The following is a 17833-nucleotide window of genomic DNA, read 5'->3' as shown; positions in this document are numbered from 1 at the left end:
ATTTTTATTGATAAATAGCTCATGAGATTATGATCATATGCAAGCCAGAGATCCTTCAAGAATCATTAAATTTCAACTCAGTATGTTGTTGATGACGGAGGCACAATGAAACAAGTATAGTCTTTGTCCTCAGGGAATATATATTCCTGTTCACTGTCTTTGAAGCATGAGTTTCCTAACGTGCTGCTGTCGTTTGGCAGATATACTACAAATGTCTGTAAGCTGCAATTCTAAGTAGATCCTTTATTAATTGTTCAGTAATAAATGCTTCATTTAATTTACCATAAAAAATTACAAATTTTACCATAATTAAAAATTCTGGGGCCTCCCCTGGTGGTGCAGCAGTTCAGCGCTGGGCTGCAAAGCTGCCTGCAGCCTCTGCAGCGCCGGTTCCATCCCCGGCCACCAGCAAGGGCCCCACATGGCATGACAGACCTCTCCTGCCAACGCCCGCTGCTTCCCTCAGCAGCATATTCCGTCAGTCTGCCTGTTCTATTCCCCGCTATGGCTCTGGCGAATTCTCTCACCCTCCCATGCTTCTGACTGTACCCAGTGCTTGTATAAATAAATAAATAAATCTTTTAAAAAAAAAATTGCATCCAAAAACTTAAAATTGTCCATATTAAGTAAAATTTTATATTATTCTGTAATTATTTCATGCATTTTTGTGTTCCCAAGTAATATGCCCATTCTTTTTTCTTTCTAAAGATTTATTTATTTATGCATACAAGAACTGGGGTACAGGCCAGAGGTGTGGGGGGGGGGGAAGAGGATTCACCAGAGACAGAGTGGGGAACAGAACAGGCAGATTGACTGAAATACAATGCTGAGGGGAGTAGGGAGTCAGGAGAGTTCTGCTGCGCCATGTGGGTTGCTCCCTGGCTGCCTGGGGATCGAACTCATGCTACAGTGGCTGTGGACAGCTTCACAGTGCTGTGTCTTAACCCCTTGCGCCACCAGGGACGCCCTAAGCCCATTATTTCACAAAAAATGTTATTGTGGCAAAATGGTTAAGACTACAGAAATGAAATCCCTGACATTACAAATTACAAAAAACAGTCCCTTTAAAGATATGCAACTAACCTCATATTAAAGATTCTCAAGTTGCCTTTTTTTTTTTTAAACAAGCAATCTTTTTTTTTTTTTTTAAGAGGCATGTATTTTTATTTATTTATTTGTTTGTTTGTTTGTTTGTTTGTATATGCACTGGGTAGAGTCAGAAGCTCGGGAGGGTGAGAGAATTCACCAGAGCCAGAGCAGGGAGCAGAGCAGGCAGAAGGACAGAAGTACACTGCTGAGGGGAGCAGCGGGCGGCAGGAGAGGTCTGTGCGCCATGTGGGACCCTCCTCCAGTGGCTGGGGAGCAGCCGGGGATCGAACCTGCGCCGCAGAGGCCGCGGGCAGCTTCGCAACCCAGCTTCGCAACCCAGCGCTCAACCGCTGCGCCACCGGGGAGGCCCCAAGTTGCCTTTCTTATTTTACAGTATAACTGAGCTAACAACAACAACAAAAAAAAGTGGGGGGAATCTAAATAACTACAGCAAATTCATACGGGCACTGAAGAATGAGACTTGAAAATTAAATCTGGCTATAGTATATGCAGTATAAATCATTATTCACTGAGGACCCAGCAGTTTGTGGTAAATCCCTTTCATGCATAATCATGTTTAATATTCAAAACTATTATAATCCCAAACTCAAAAGATGAAGAAACTGAGAACAAAAAAAAATTTGAGTATCAAATAAAAAAAATAAAATTATATTACTTAAAAATGCAAATATGTACATCCCCAAACTATTCAAAATAAAAAAAAAAAAAATTTAAAAGCTGCCGAAAAAACAAGGTACCAAATGACACATAAAATCATTTTCTTTTTATACAAAGAGTTGTAACAAACAAGATAGAAATCATCAAAATAGGTCACACATACAAAGAGGTAGTCGACAGGAAAAGAAATATAAAGTGGTATTTTTAAAATCTCACACATTTAAAATTAATTGCAAAACCCATTTTTCAGTCTTAAATTAGCTAATAGTCTACATTTTATAAGATGTGAAAAAACAGGCACTCATACACAGTGGTGGAAAACAAATTAATTTCATAAACTTTTTAGTACTATTTCTTTTAGTACATTAACTTTCAATATTTTCATGCTTTTTAATAACAAATTAGAATCAAACCAAATGTCCGTCAATGTAGGAAGTAAACTGTGTGGCCTGTGAAGCAACTACACTGTAGCGGATTCACACAATAAAGAATACAGTAGATCTACAGCTGCAGAGACCATACTATACAATCTTTTTTTAGAGGAGTGGACATCTATTTTCAATCAAGATGGTGGAACACAGACAAGTTTTGCACTGTTGAAATAACAAAATAATCACAAAATCATCAAACACTGGTTTTCAAAACCACTGGCCACAATGATGGTCAATAGTCCATTAGAGTACAAATGAGGTTAAGTCCATGACTGTCTCAGCATATTACTTTTAATAGTAAAGTCCAGGCCATGCATGGCACTGCTCGGTAGGAGATCAAGGCCTGGAGTCCAAAAAAAGCAAAGAATCCAAAAAGACCAAATTAACTAGAGCTTGTATGTCAGAGCACCACAGAATAGTGGCATCAATGTTACAGCAAATGGAGTTATTTTTCTTATTGTTTAAATCTTTAACATAGATAACGGTTTAAACCCAGAAATATAATGTAAGATTACTAACATGTAGGAATAAAATTTAACAACACAAAAGCTAAGAGAAATGTTTTCTCCTCTTTGAATATATTCACAATGTGAAATACTCTTTGAGGAAAGACTGATGAGTTAAGAGTTGTATGCTATACAATCTAAAACAGCCACCATCATAACAAAGAGCTATAAATTATCAGCCAATAAAATAAAATGGAATTTAAAAAAGAAATCCAAAAGAGAGGGGAATAAAGAACACAAGCGGACACACAGAAAACAAACAGCAAAGCAGTAGTTCAAAATTGAACTTGTTAGTAATAACCGCCATGTGTACAGTTTCAACAACCAGAGTTTGAGATTAGATTTAAAAATCAAGTCCCAACTTTGTATTAAGCTATAAAAAAACACTCTTTAAATCTAAATAAGAATAAGTTGAAAGTACAAGGAAAAAGGTATACCACGTAAACTCTTAAAAGGAAAGCTGAAATGGATGAATTAGTATTAGAAAAGGTGGATTAAAAGAGTCATTATTTCCAAAGGGTTAATGCATTAAGAGGAATCAGTATTCCTAAACATTTAAACATAAGTGACACAATAATATCAGGATGAACAGATCACTTGAAAAAAAAACAATAAACATGACCGAACTAACATTTACAGTACAACCCCTCACAAAAGCAATATACATCACTGTAAGGTACACACAAAATTAATAGGATATATAATATTTAAACAATAAAACAAATCAACATATTTACAAAGATTCAACTCATAAAACATGGTCTCTAGTCAAAATGATATTTAGAAATAAATAGCAGAAAGATATATACAGAAAACGCCAAATACTTGGGAGTTTAATAACATATTGTAAATAATCGCAGTGTCAAAGAAATAAGAAGTATTGAATATATTCTGAACTGGATGAAAATAGGTATACATGTCAAAATGAGATACCATGAAAATATATAGTACTAAACCTATTTATTAAGAAAGGTATGTATCAGATGTGTATGTATGTATCAATGCTATCAGATTTGATGCTACAGAAGTAGAAAAGAGCAAACTGAATTTAAAATAGAAAATTAAAGCAGCAAAAATCAATAAAAAGGCACCAAAAAACCCTCTATGAAAGCAAAAGCTCATTTCCTGGGAATATTAGTAAAATCAGTAAACTTCTAGTCAGAATGACAAAGGGAAAAAAAAGATACAAATGATCAATACCAGGTATAAGAGATGACAGATTCTACAGATATCAAAATTATACAAAGGCAGTATTCATTAACAACTCCACGCAAATAAATTCAGCAAGTTGTACAAAATGGAGTAATTCTATGGAAGGCAAATTAGCAAAGTTCATGCAACTTAGTTAACCTGAATAGTCCTGTATTTAAATGAAGTGAACACACAGTTTAAAACTTTCCCACTTTAAAAAAAAGGGCCTCCCTGGTGGAGCAGGGGTTAAGACACAACCTATGAAGCTGTCTGCAGCCTCTGCAGCCACTGCAGCACAAGTTCAATCCCGACCAGGGAGCTACCCACATGGCGCAGCAGACCTTTCCTGACTCACCCGCTGCTCCCCTAGGAAGTGTATTTCAGTCAAGCTGCCTGTTCTGCTCCCCACTCTGTCTCTGGTGAATCCTCTCACCCCCCTACCTCTGGCCTGTATCCTAGTTCTTCTACGCAAAAATAAATATTCTTAAGTAAGACCCATATATTTTACTGTGAATTGCACCAAACATTTAAGAAAGAAATAATAGCAAAAAAGAAAAGAAATAGCATCATCTAGGATGTTTAGCCTAATATTAGGACCAAAGTGAAGATGCCTGCTCTCATCACTTCTATGCACGTTGTACTAGTCTGTCACAGGAAAAAAAAATGGCATCCAGATAGGAAAAGAAGTAGTCTATATACAAAATATAGTGCTTTCTACAAAAAAGCTATTAAAGCTAGTGAGTTTGGCAAAGGTGCAGAATACAAAAGCAATATACAAAAAATAGTATGTATTCCTATACACTACCAACTGGAAACTCAATTTTTTAAGTAACCTTTATAATAGCCCCATAAAACATGAAGTAAGCATAAATTTAATCAGAAAAATATAAAATGTACAATAAAAAATAAAAACATTGTGGAGAGAACAGAAATTATATTCACGAGTGAAAAAACTCAACATTATTAAAATGTCAATTTCCTTTAACTGCACTATAGATTCAAATGGATTCCAATAAAATTCCAACAAACTTTTTTTTGTAGAGACTTATATGAAAATATAAAGCAACAAACAAATTCGAAAAAGAACAAAGTTGGAGCGCCATAAGTACCTGATTTCAAGACTTAATATAAAGTTTTAATTAATATAACTGTGTTTTTGGCATCTAGAAAAGACAAAAATAGGTGAGTAAAGTAAATATAGTTCAAAAACAGGATTGTACATAGAGAAATAACTGACTTCTGACAAAGATACAAAGCCAATTCAATGGAGAAAAGGTTGGTTTTTTTCAACAGATGGTGCTAGAGAAAGTGGCTGTTCATTTCCAAAACCAAAAAATGTTGATTCGTAATTCTGTATCATATTCAAAGAATTAACTCAAAATGGAACACAGAATTAAATCTAAAACCCAAACCGGTAAAACCACTTTTAGAAGACAGAGCAAAGATGGCATACAAGGCACCAAAAGTATGACACATAAAAAGAAAAAAACTTGTAAACTTAAGTTCTTAAGGCTTAAAAACTGCTGCTCTTCAAAGATACTGTTGAGAGAATGAAAAGTGGCAGAAAATATTTACAAACCATATATTTGATAAAGGAAACCACCCCACTTAAAAAGTAGGTGAAAGATTTAAATGTACTTCACCAAAGACTGGTGGCAAAAGTATCAGAAAATAATTCTACATCATAGACTTTAAATTAAAACTACAAGAGCACAACGTCATACCCACTAAAATGTCTGTTCGCAAAGAGACAATAAGTAGTAGTAGAAAGGAGGGGGTCTCCCTGGTGGTTCAAGGGGTTAAATCTCAGCACTGTGAAGCTAGCCACAGCCACTGAGGCCTGAGAGGCTCCCCAGGCAGGGAGCTAGCCCACATGGCGCAGCAAACCTGTCCTGTCTTGCCCGCTGCTCCCTTCAGCAGTGCCTTTCAGTCAATCCGCCTGTTCTGCTCCCCATTCTGTCTCTGGTGAATCCTCCCACTCCCCCACCCCCCACATACACACCTCTGGCCTACACCCCAGTTCTTGCATAAATCTTATTTTTAAAAAAGTATTAGAAAGGATGTGAAATCTCATACTCTATGGGTAGCAATATAAAATGGTACAACCACTTTAGAAAACAGCTTGCAATTTCCTTAAAAGTTAAAGTCATGCCATGAATTGGTGATGGGAATTTTGAGGGTACTACAATTGAAAGGAGAAAGCATGCATTGTACAAAACATAAGAACAGTGTAGTATATAAATTTTTTTTTTTTTAAAAAGTTAAACCCATGCCTATATGATCAGCTAATTCAACCATGGATATATCCCTGAGAGATGTATGTTCACACAAAAACTTGTGTAAGAATGTTCACTGCAGGCCTCTCTGGTGGCGCCGGGGTTAAGTCTCAGTGCTATCAAGCTCTCTGCAGCCACTGCAGCATGAGTTTGATCCCTGGAGCGGGGAGCTAACCCACAGGGCACAGCAGACCTTTCCTGTCTTGCCCGCTGCTCCCCTCAGCAGTGTATTTCAGTAGATCTGCCTGTTCTGCCTCCCCACTCTGTCTGTGGTGAATCCTCTCATTCCCCGTCCCTGACCTACACCCCAGCTCTTGTACGCATACATCTTTTAAAACAAATTATGTTCATTGCATCTTTATTTATAGTAGCCCAAAACTGAAAACAACCCAAATAGCCATAAGGAGTTGAATGGATAAACAAACTGTTGTATATCCATACCACATAATATTACTAAGCAGTAAGAAGGGACAAACTATTGCTACAACATGGCTGAATATCAAAATAATTATATGAGTGCAGTAAGACAAAAAAGGTAGAAGTCATATTATGGCCATGATTATATTTATTTAAAATTCTGAAAAACTGAAACTAATCTATAGTACAGAAAGCCGATCAGTGGACAAAGAAAAGTAGACCCAGGTCCACACCATTTTTGTAACCCCAGGGAGGGATTGCAAAAGGTTCAAAATAATACTTTTGGGGATGATGGATGTTCATTACCTTAATTGTGGTGATGGTTTTATAGATGCATAGACGTCAAGACATCAGTATAGCTTAAATTTACAATTTACTGCACTTTATCTCAATAAAACTGTTTTGTGTAAAGGTAAAATATAAACCAGTAATACAATCGAAATCCTTTTGTGTAAATAAACAAGAATATTTATATGTGGCATAATATGTAATTAATAATTTCAGGGGAAAATACACCAGAATAATTTTACACCATTACCTTTGTCAAAGAAGACAGACTAGGAATTGGGCAGGAAAACTTTCCATTTTGAATTTTTTTAAACTAGGCACTTGTACTGCTATTATTAAAAATACAGTTTTTTTTAAAAGAAGGGTTAATTATTTATACTTAGGTCTGACACCAACGCAAAAATTCTCGATCACAATCATAGAAAATTATGTAACGACTTTTTCCAAATTTTTATATTAAATAACATGTCAAAAATGGTTAGCAATTTTTTATTATATATTCTAATTTTTCGTCCTCAAACTATTAATACAGAGAACTGGTATAAACAATAAACCTTATTTGTACATCCCATCCCATGTATCCTCATTACTCTCTGCCTACTCATTTTAGGTCTTGTCAGAGTTCCTTTTCTCCTTATCCAAAGATAGTGGACAACTCAGACTCATATCATACTTCACAAATAAATTAACTTCCAGATGCTACTGTTTGGATGGCAACTACAATATCAAATCTTGCACTGTTACACCATTCCTAATGTCAAATCCTACAACTACCTCAACTTAACACCATTGTTAATTAAAAATAAGTATGTCCTGGGCCTCCCCTGGTGGCGCAGGCAGTTAAGGGCTGGGCTGCGATGCTCCCCGCAGCCTCTGCAGCGCTGGTTCAATCCCCGGCCGGCCGCAGGCGAGGGTCCCACATGGCGCAAGAGACCTCTCCTGCCAACACCCGATGCTCCCCTCAGCAGTTTATTTCGTCAGTCTGCCTGTTCTGTTCCCCACTCTGGCTCTGGTGAATCCTCTCACCCTCTCACACTTCTGACTGTACCCACTGCTTGTATAAATAATAATAAATCTTAAAAAAAAAAAGGACAAATATCTAGCTCACTACAGAACAGAGTGCAGAAAATCAGCAAGAAAACATATCTCAAAATATTCTAGAAGATACCACAGCTACAGATGAAATTTTAAGAATTCCAAAAAATAGTCTGAATAATCAGCATCACTGGACTAAGCACATAAAGCCTCTCAAGACTACTCACATTTAACAGGAAGAAATACACTGCATCTGACAAGTACTTGAGTAGTAGGCTTGGAAGATGTGACAGACTTGGAAAATTTAAAACATGTAAGACAAAAACCAAGCCCTAGTAGGGGAGGTAGGCTCTCAAACAAAAATTGTAACACAGAATGACATTAAAGGACTCAAAGAAATCAAAGGCCTACGCAAGCATTAGAAGGCTTAAAGGAGTAGTTTTCCTGACCAAAAAGTGAGGAGCCTAGTCTCTACCATGAGGCCTAACTTCCTTTAATAGAAAACCAGCTCTTAACTTGTGACTCCAATTTGAAGTTAATTGCCTAAACAAGTTTCTCCTCATTTTAAGGATCAGGATAGCAGACTTCTATTGTGACTTAATATTGACAAAACTATTTGTCTTCACTGAACAAGAGTAACAACAAAAAAAATCTTAGATTAATAAAATTTTATGATTTAGGTCAAGTCACTTATCTGTTCATTTAAAACATAATTTCACCTCAAAAAATTGGGTTAGCATTTTATAGTCACAAGGAGCTCTGTCTGAAAGCACTTTTAATTCCTTGAACACCATTCACATTGCTCTTTAGAGATTATTCTGACAGACTGCAGTTCTAGAAAGCTCATGGGTGTCTATGTTGATTTTAAACTATATAATCCAACTTTCAGACTTAAATGAAACACCTTATCCATGGATTCTGTTATCTATATTATGGTTTCCAAAAGTTATCCCAACCATGTAGAGTGTTGTAAACCAATGTTAGCTCAATTTTAAAAAACTTAAGTGACAATTTGTATTTAATAGGAATAGATTCAACATTAACACTTTTTGCATTAGTTTCAAACTTTTCCTACCTTCACGCCAACTGCAACCTCAGTGACAATTCTGTAAAGAAAAAAAAAGTTTCAACCTGTTATTGTTTAACTCAACCTTTTTAGGGTAGTTTATCATTGAAACAAACGCCACTCATATAGATAGAAAACATGATGGCAACACTTTGTAATATTACCAACTTTGTGTTCTAGAAAGGACTTCCAAACATAAAAACAAGTCACTGAATTTATGGTATTTTAACACCACTTAAATAGCAAAGAAGAACCCAATCCCAAACACTATAGGGTATTTCCACAAAGCGAGTACACGGAAATGAATAATTTTAAAGTTAATTCATTGGCCATCTTCATACAATACGGAACAGGAATTTCTTAAGTTTTCCACCTACTTCCATGTTGATCTGGGGGAAATACTAAACTACTCTGCAATTAGTTTCATCTGGAAAACACAGTCCCGAGTTACCCTCTAGGATGCTTTAAGTTTGTGATTCTGTTAACTTTTAAGGGATCTTTATGTACTAGCTTTCAGGAACGTGGAACTCCAAACACTTCAACTAATAATTTACTTCTGACTCTTCAAATACTTGTCACTGATTCTTCAAAAAAAAAAAAAAGTACTTTTCAAATACTGTTTTTCTACCCCTCAATGAGCTGAATACAGTTCTAGCTTCACCCCCCAGGAAACCTCCTTCCTAACAATAACTCATTGCTATTAAGTCTCTGCAGATGTGGGGTGTTAAGCACCCGAGAGCCCCACGTCCACATCACTGCCCAAGGCCCTGGCTCACTCAGCACACCGTCTCCACCTGGCTCTCAACTATGCAGCTCGGTGTCGGGGCTCCGCAGTTGTTTCCATTTGTCCAGAAACCGCTCCAAGTAGCGAACGAGAGGGCCCTGGGCTGACTCCCTGGGTCTTCGTCCTGCCACGGCTGCTGGCCTCGGCCCATGTCTCTGCTGTCGGCCACAAACGCTCCGTTTTCTCGATGATTCAATGTCTGGGCCCTTTCGCCAAGCCCCGACTGTTCGTAGGCCCCACAAAAAGGCATTTTCCTGCCTCCCGCCCCCACTCCCAGACTCAAGTGAAAACAAAGGAGTATGACATCTGCCCTCCCCTCCTCCCGCCGCCGCACGCCTCCCCGCCCCCCCTTCCCCAGCGGCTCCCCCTTCCCCCCCCCCCCCCGAGCTCCCACCACCCCCATCTCCCCCCCGTCAGGGCACGGCCAGCCGGCCGAGGTCGGGGAGGTCCGGGGTGGCGGGGTGCGCTCTCATCCCCCGCAGGACCCCGCACGCAGGCCTCTCTCCGGCCACCACACTCGCTCCCACGGGCGCCGCCACCACAGGGTTCGGGTCCCCGTTTACGGATCGAAATGGCTCCTCAGAGGGGGGCAGGGACGGGCGAGACGTTCTGGGGTGCCCACCCCATCCCCCGCCGCCGAGGAGTGCCCGCTGCCACTCTGGGGTTGAAGGCCCCGCCATCCCCCCCAAAGCCTCCCCGCCCGCTTTCTGCCCGTTTTCTCGCCAGAGCCCGCCGGGGAAGGCAAAGGGAGGGGTGTGTGCGATGGGGCGGGGGTTGGGTAACGGCAGCCCAGCCCTGGGAGGGGCCGCCGGAGGGGTTCTGCCCGACCCGGAGCCCGGCCCGAGGAGGGTCCGACTCCCCTCACACACACCTCCTCGCGGCCCCGTTACTTACCCGTCCATTGCCGAACCGGACAAAGCTTCGCTCACAAGAACCGAGCCACGCAGCCAGCGAGACACACAAGCGGCGAGAAAATGGCGGCCAGGGCCCGACGGAAATTGCCGAAGGTGCGGGAGCGCACGGGGCAGCGCGCGGCAGCGGCGGCGGCGGAAAGAGCCGAGCGCGCCGGCGCCCGGCCGCGGGAAGCCAGCGGCGGGGCGCGGGGACGAGGGGGAGTGGGCGCCGCCGCCCTGGCCGCCTCCGCGCCGCTGCGCGCCCGGGGCCCTCCGCCCGCCTCTGCGCGTCCTGCGGGCCCGGGCCTGCCGCGACGGAACTCGGCGTGCGGGTTCCTTTTGTGCGCGCCTCTAAGACGTCCCCGTTATCCTCCCCGGGCGGGGGGTATGGGGGGGGAGACACCCCCAAATCGCTTCCTCAGGCGCGGTCCTGGACTGCAGGGGACTGTCCCCAGGTCGCCTCCCCTTGGAAAGTCCCGTTTTGACTTCCCTGGGACCTGGAAAGACCAAGAAGAAAGTCTCCGCTAGCTTTTTCCTTCTGTGTCATCTTTTATTTGCAGACTCTTTACAGCCTTTTAAAGAAACTTTCTACCCCACTGGAAAACACGACTTAGGAAAAACACTATACAGAGCTCGTGGATTTCGGCAGACTGATTCAGGCTTCTGTTTCCAGACACTTGAAGTTCAGGCCAAGTGTGGAAAGATATTCTCACCTCAATTTGATGATTCCAGGCTCCCACAGGAAATATTCACACCCTGACACCCTGGGGGGGGGGGGAGGGGACACAGATTGAATGATGTGTTAAAGAATTGGGTCTAAAAATGCTACCAATAGTGAGAATCTAGTATTTGGGAGGGTGAAAGGGGAATGGGAGGCTTTATTGGGTAGAGAAACAACCATTAAAATTGGCTACACAAGCTGAGTCCTTTTTCTGGATTAGTCTTTTTTTTTTTTTTTAAATACTCTTTTTTTTTTTATTTGTTTGTTTGGTTGTTTTGTTTATACATGCACTAGGTACAGTCAGAAGTGCGGGAGGGTGAGAGGATTCACCAGAGACAGAGTGGGGAGCAGAATAGGCAGATGATGAAACACATTGCTGAGGGGAGCAGCGGGCGAGACAGGAGAGGTCTGCCGCGCCATGTGGGTATCTCCCTGGCCAGCTGAGAATTGAACACATGCTGCAGAATCTGCAGAGAGCTTTACAGCACCGCTCTCAACCTGCTGCACTACCGGGGAGGCCCTGTCTCAATTTTAATTCTAATAGCATGTTGAACATTTTCGTGTAATGTTTTTAATTACACAGGTTGAAAAGATTTGCAAAAGCAACAGTTTTGGAAAACTGGCTGAGTGACTGAATACTTTGTCAGCATCCTATCCTTTCCTGTCTTAACCTCCAACCAAATACAAACACATCTCATCCTGCAAAATGAAAAAAATATACCCTAGATCTTTCCAGTTACTGCCCATTCTGAACTTGCTGTCTCTTAACCTTTTACTTACTAGAATTTCACTAAAATTTCTCTATAATCATAAAATTGCATTTTTTTTAAGTTGGGGAAAGCGTTAAGGAGCAATATGCCTAAATATTTGTTATAGAACTCATTTGAAAGCATTCAAATGCTAAATATTCTTGATTTGCTTCAGGGATTAGCAAGTCTTTAAAAAAAATCATTTTGCTAAGCTGCCCTGCCTTGCCCTTGACTATTGGTTTATGATGCATAAAGGACCCATTATCAGCCATTAATAATCACTTTTCATATATTTGTGGTTTTCTACATGTATCTTCATTCAACAATTAAATATGTAAGCTCCCAAAGGGTAGGAACTCTAGTATAACTTTGTTTTCCCCACATTGACTCAATCAATGCTGATTGATTGGTTCTTGCTTTATCTTGGCAAAGACAAACTGTTCCATGAGGGGAAGCCTGTCCTTAGGTGGCAAGAAAAATTAGAGTATTCACAAAAATACATTTTTCTTTATTTTTTTCTTCCTAATTAAGTACAAAACTACAAACAATAATCAGTGCACTCATGTATTTAAACAGTTTGTGTTCCAGAAAAGATTTAAGGTTATTCACAAGTCACTACACATAAGATATTAGAGGAAATAAATGAAGTGAAATAAAAAGAAATAAAAATCTAAAGAACAAAATATAGATAATGTATCTCACAAAAGCAATTTAAAATTTGGGTTAAAGTTTGGGTTAAAAATGGAACTTTTCATATGGGTAACATTAGGTTTGTTCATTAACTTCTCCAGCAAAAGGTTTCTTTTACTGAAAATAATGAAATTTCCTTTACTGAAATGAAATGGCATTAAAAATACTCTTCATCCTAGATGGCTGTGAGGTCTAAAGTCTTAATGTATGTAAAGCCTGAGCCTAGCTTAGTGATGGGCTAGAGTAAATACTTAATAAAGGCTGCTATCATGATCCTTATTATTTTTATTAGCTATTATCACTCAATTAAGAAGGAATTCATCACAAATTTGGCTCTTACATTTTAACACCCAACAATATTCATATAAATAAATCTATATAGGGATTTTCGCAAAGGTTAAACATGTCACCAAAGTAATTAGATTGGCTGGCATCTAGTGGAATAAATCTGGGAAAATGTCATAGATAAATTTCTAAAACCTCTTCCAAACCTAAATTTGTATGATTTTATGAGTTAACCAGGGGTAGATTATTAATCTCAACATTAGCAGATGGTGAATCTTTGTAATATATGACAAGATTATATTAGTGTTTATGGATTCCTAACAAAATAAGGTAATAAAAAATGAAGTGCCTGTACCATTTTATTTTCATACCCATATCTTTTTTCAGCATAATGATTTGTTCTTCCCCTTCCAAATAGTAAATGTTTTGACCTTTTGCAGAGATTTACACTTATGTGAACAATGATTAAACCTGAATTTCAGTATATGCTATGCCAAAATGAGGTCTAATATTGATGCAATAAAAATAAGAAATAGGATCTCATTCATAAAGCTCTGATTTTATTACCAGCCCCACTTATCATCTGCTTATAAGCCTAAAGACATCATGCAACTTTTTCAGGTTGCACTTTCTTATGAGAAAGGGAGATGGTGATAGGATTAGATGTATTCTTGAATAAGTGATATAAACTCAAAATAGAAAAACAAATTTATGAACCACCAAAGGCATTTACAAAATGTCTAGAAAGAGCAAATATATAGAGACAGAATGTAGATTAGTGTTCTGCCTGGGTAGGACCAGGAATAAAATGGGGGATAGCTATAAGTGGACAGGTTTCTTTTCAAGAGAATGGAAATATTTTATTTTTTTATTGGTGTAACATTGGTTTACAACACTGTATCTGATTCAAAGGCATAGGATCACACATGTTCAGACGTATGTTACCACACCATACCTGCCACCATGACTTCCTCAGCTCTCCAGCATAGTCCATTCTGCTTCTCCTTTCTTTGTTTTCCCCTTCCCCTTACCTGTCTCCACATTGTATCTTCAATTCCACAATCAGATTTCTAGGTTTATTGTTGGTTTGGTATTCTCTGACCATGTGTTTAGTTTCCACATAGAAGTGATACCATCTACTGTTTGTCTTTCTCCTTCTGACTTATTTTGCTTAGTATTATCCAGTCCAGTTCCATCCATGCTGTCACAAGTGGCAAACATTCACCTTTTTTTAAAGAGCTAAGTAGCATTCCATTGTGTGTGTGTGTGTGTGTGTGTGTACATTTAGGCACTTAAGTTGTTGGGAAAATGGAAATATTTTAAAACTAGATTATGGTAATAGTTGTACAACTTTAGAAATATACCAAAAATCATTGAAGTAAATACTTATGAATTTTATAGCATGTAAATTATGTATCAATAAAAAAAGAAAAGTATATATTTTATACTCCTGTTCCCCAACTACTACATCCCATGTTCTAGAGGGACCCAACATACCAGTTTATCACATATTCTTCCAGACGTATTCAAATGCATATAGTGATTACACACATAGGTTTTCCTTTTCATTCCAAAATAGTGACTACTGTCCAAAATGTTCAGCAACTTATTTTTTAACTTAAAATATCTTAGATATTTTCTTATTAGTACATTTAAAAATATTGAATTCTTTATATAAGGCTGCCTAACATTCTACTAAATAAATGAATCATGATTTATTTATGAGATCTTATTGGTGAACTTTGAGGTGGCCACCAATCTTGCTATTTACAAACAATTCTAAGTGGTTTTTTTTTTCCAAGAAAAAACATGGAATTTATAGATCAAAAATAACTGCATATACTGAGCAGAGTTTTACACTATTGTTGGCAAGATAGGGCATAAAATTAATAGAAGGTATATGGAAAAAAAATTTTTATAAGCTAACTGCATGATTTTAAAAAAGTGATTAGAAGATATAGTACATTCTGGAAGTGTACTATGGAAGAGATGTGTGTATATTGTAGGAATATAAATTCTCATATTCCGAAGTAAGAAGTCAATAGATAATGTCTGAATGATAGGTAAAAATATAGCAGATGAGCATATTATTCAGAAGCATGAAGTTAAAGACCAGGAGAATCAGGAAGTGAAAAAGTGGTTGCTTCTGGGGCATGGCACTTGGGGATAAGAAAAGGATGAGACAGAAAAGTATTGTTTAGGTTTTGTTTACTTCATGATAAATCTTCCAGAACTATTTACTTTTTAAGCTATGTGCATGTGTCACTTCAATAAAAATAAATTTTACATTTAAAAAAGAGAGGATTAGATGGCAGCAAGCAATGGACTGTCTTAACACAAACACTGCCTCTTTTGTATTCAGCAAAAGTGACTGCTTATCTACATGTTCACTGAAAAAAGCTCAGCATAGCTGGCTGTCCTTCCTGTACTGTGCGTATAATAAAGATTATTCTTAGATGAGAACACAATGGTTGGTGTGGATCAGCAGTTTTTAGAATGATTATGCATAAAGAACTAAACTGGGAGAATAAAAACAGGTAAGGAAAAAATACATGGAAAAGTAAAAGATGAAAAAAATGTTAAATGCAAAGGAAACATCATTTTGCTTTAAAATATCATAACTATAACATAAATATATTGCAAGAAGCACATATAATTTATGTGAAATTTATGCAAATAGTCACATAAATGATAATTAACAGTGATTTGCAAATAAAAAATATAGGTTTTTAAACTTATCCCCAGAATGAGTAAGTCTTCCAAATTGAATTGCTCTTGACAGTGTCACAAATAAAGAATCCAAATAACAAATGGAAACCAACAGTTATTTCAAATCTTTTTAATACACCTAAAGTTTCAAAGTAGTTTGAATATATTTCCTCCTTAACACTGTCAATGAAAACTTGAGAAATGAGAACTGAAAATAGTTCAAATTTGGAAGTCTTTTAATTATTTTGCAATGGATGGCTCCATTGAAGCATTGTCACCTCAGTCTATTATCCACTTACCCCCTTCTACCCATTTTCTCTTATAGAAGTAAAGTATCCTCTTAAGAAAGGGGAAGGGAAAATTATTTTGTTTTTATTTAGTATTTACAGTGAAGTATGTTTACCAAATTTGCAAATGTCAAATGACTGATATTTGCGAAATAGAATCAGCATTCAAAATTATATTGAAAGGAGGGCCTCCCTGGTGGCGCAAGGGGTTAAGCACAACACTGTGAAGCAATCGCAGCCTCTGCAGCACAAGTTCTATGCCCCACCAGCCAGGGAGCAACCCACATGGTGCAGTAGACCTCTCCTGACTCGCCCGTTGCTCCCCTCAGCAGTGTATTTCAGTCATTCTGCCTGTTCTGCTCCCCCACTCTGTCTCTGATGAATCCTCTCACCTCCCACACCTCTGGCCTGTACCCCAGTTCTTGCATGCATTAATAAATAAATCTTTAAAAAATTATATTGAAAGGAATAAAGACTGTTATTTAGGTTAAAAAATCAGCTGCATAAATATTTGACATGCAAAGGGACAGACCCTATAAAAATATCATGAAACATTGACACAAAACAATTAAAATCTTAGGATTTTTAGTGAAATGAAAGATGTAACAGTCCCATTGTGCTCTACTCAGATTTTGCCCACAGATTATGTTGAGTTAGAATAAATGTTAAGGGCCTCCCTGGTGGCCTAGAGATTAAGTCTCAACGCTATCACCTCTATGGCCTGATTTCAAGCTAACTCATATATGGTGCAGCAGATTTCTCCTGTTTCACCCTTTGCTCCCCTTAGCAGTGTATTTCAGTAGATCTTCCTTTCTGTTTCCAACTCTGTCTCTGGTGAATCCTCTTACCCCCCCCCCAAATTCTGGCCTGTACCTCAGTTCTTGTATGCATAAATAAATAAATCTTTAAAAAAAATAAAATGTAAGTAAGATCAAGTCACTCCTTTACTCAGAACCCTGGAATGGAATTTTATTTCATTCTGAGTAAAAGTCAAGGTTCTTATAAAAACTTTTATGTCCTACAAGATCTGGTGACCTGTCATCCTAGAGTCTTCATCCCACAGGATTCACCCCTTCATTCATTCCTTACCAGTGTTCATAGCTGTTCCTAGAACATCCTAAGCAGTGTTTTGCCTTAGGGCCGTCACTTATGCTATTTTTCTGCTCTTCCCTCTCCCTATTTCCCATGTCATTCTGCCCCTCCAACCCTTTCCAGCTCCAGCAAATAACCTACTCATCTTTTAATCTTTATTAAATTCTTCCTTCTCAATTAGAGGTACCATGATCACACTATAAAATACAGTCACCTGCCACCCCATCCCAACAATGCCCTACTCTTTTTATTAAAAGGATTTAACAAATTCTAACACATTGTGTAATTTTTTAATTTTAAAATATTACTCTGTATTGTTTGCCCTCCCCCCCCTCTAGAAATAATTTCTAGAATGGCTCCCCATGTATGGCCCCCCTCCCCATGTATCTCTGGTGTCTATTACAAATGCCTAGCACATAGTAGCTGTTCCCTAAGAGTAGAGTAACAAATGAATTGGTAGTAAATATTGTCGTTTTAGTTCAAACAACAAATGAGTAACTGAGCTGTTTGGTCACCCTCTTTCTGAAGACTGACTCTAGACTTACCAGTGATATGAGCCAACGCAATTCTTTTACTACTTTAGACATTTGGAGAAGGAACACCTTTTTTCAGATAATTAAAAGCAAACATCACTAAAACAGTGAGG

At 38.5% G+C, this 17833-nt stretch overlaps 1 protein-coding gene across 4 annotated transcripts in view; it reads right to left on the bottom strand.

Annotated features, from left to right (window-relative positions):
- Positions 1 to 9013, bottom strand: part of PTBP2 (polypyrimidine tract binding protein 2) — a gene marked incomplete at its 3' end in the record, with an annotated part of 73248 nt that extends 64235 nt beyond the window's left edge. For 2 of the 4 annotated variants that reach the window (XM_084243258.1, XM_084243259.1), the window contains exon 1: positions 8987 to 9013. The remainder of the gene's footprint in view (positions 1 to 8986) is intronic. The other 2 variants (XM_084243256.1, XM_084243257.1) reach the window with 1 other exon arrangement.
- Positions 9014 to 17833: the final 8820 nt, after the last annotated feature.

Source organism: Talpa europaea (assembly GCF_964194135.1).
Source record: "Talpa europaea genome assembly, chromosome: 9".
Lineage (NCBI taxonomy): Eukaryota > Metazoa > Chordata > Mammalia > Eulipotyphla > Talpidae > Talpa > Talpa europaea.
This window is presented reverse-complemented; position numbering and strand designations above follow the sequence as displayed.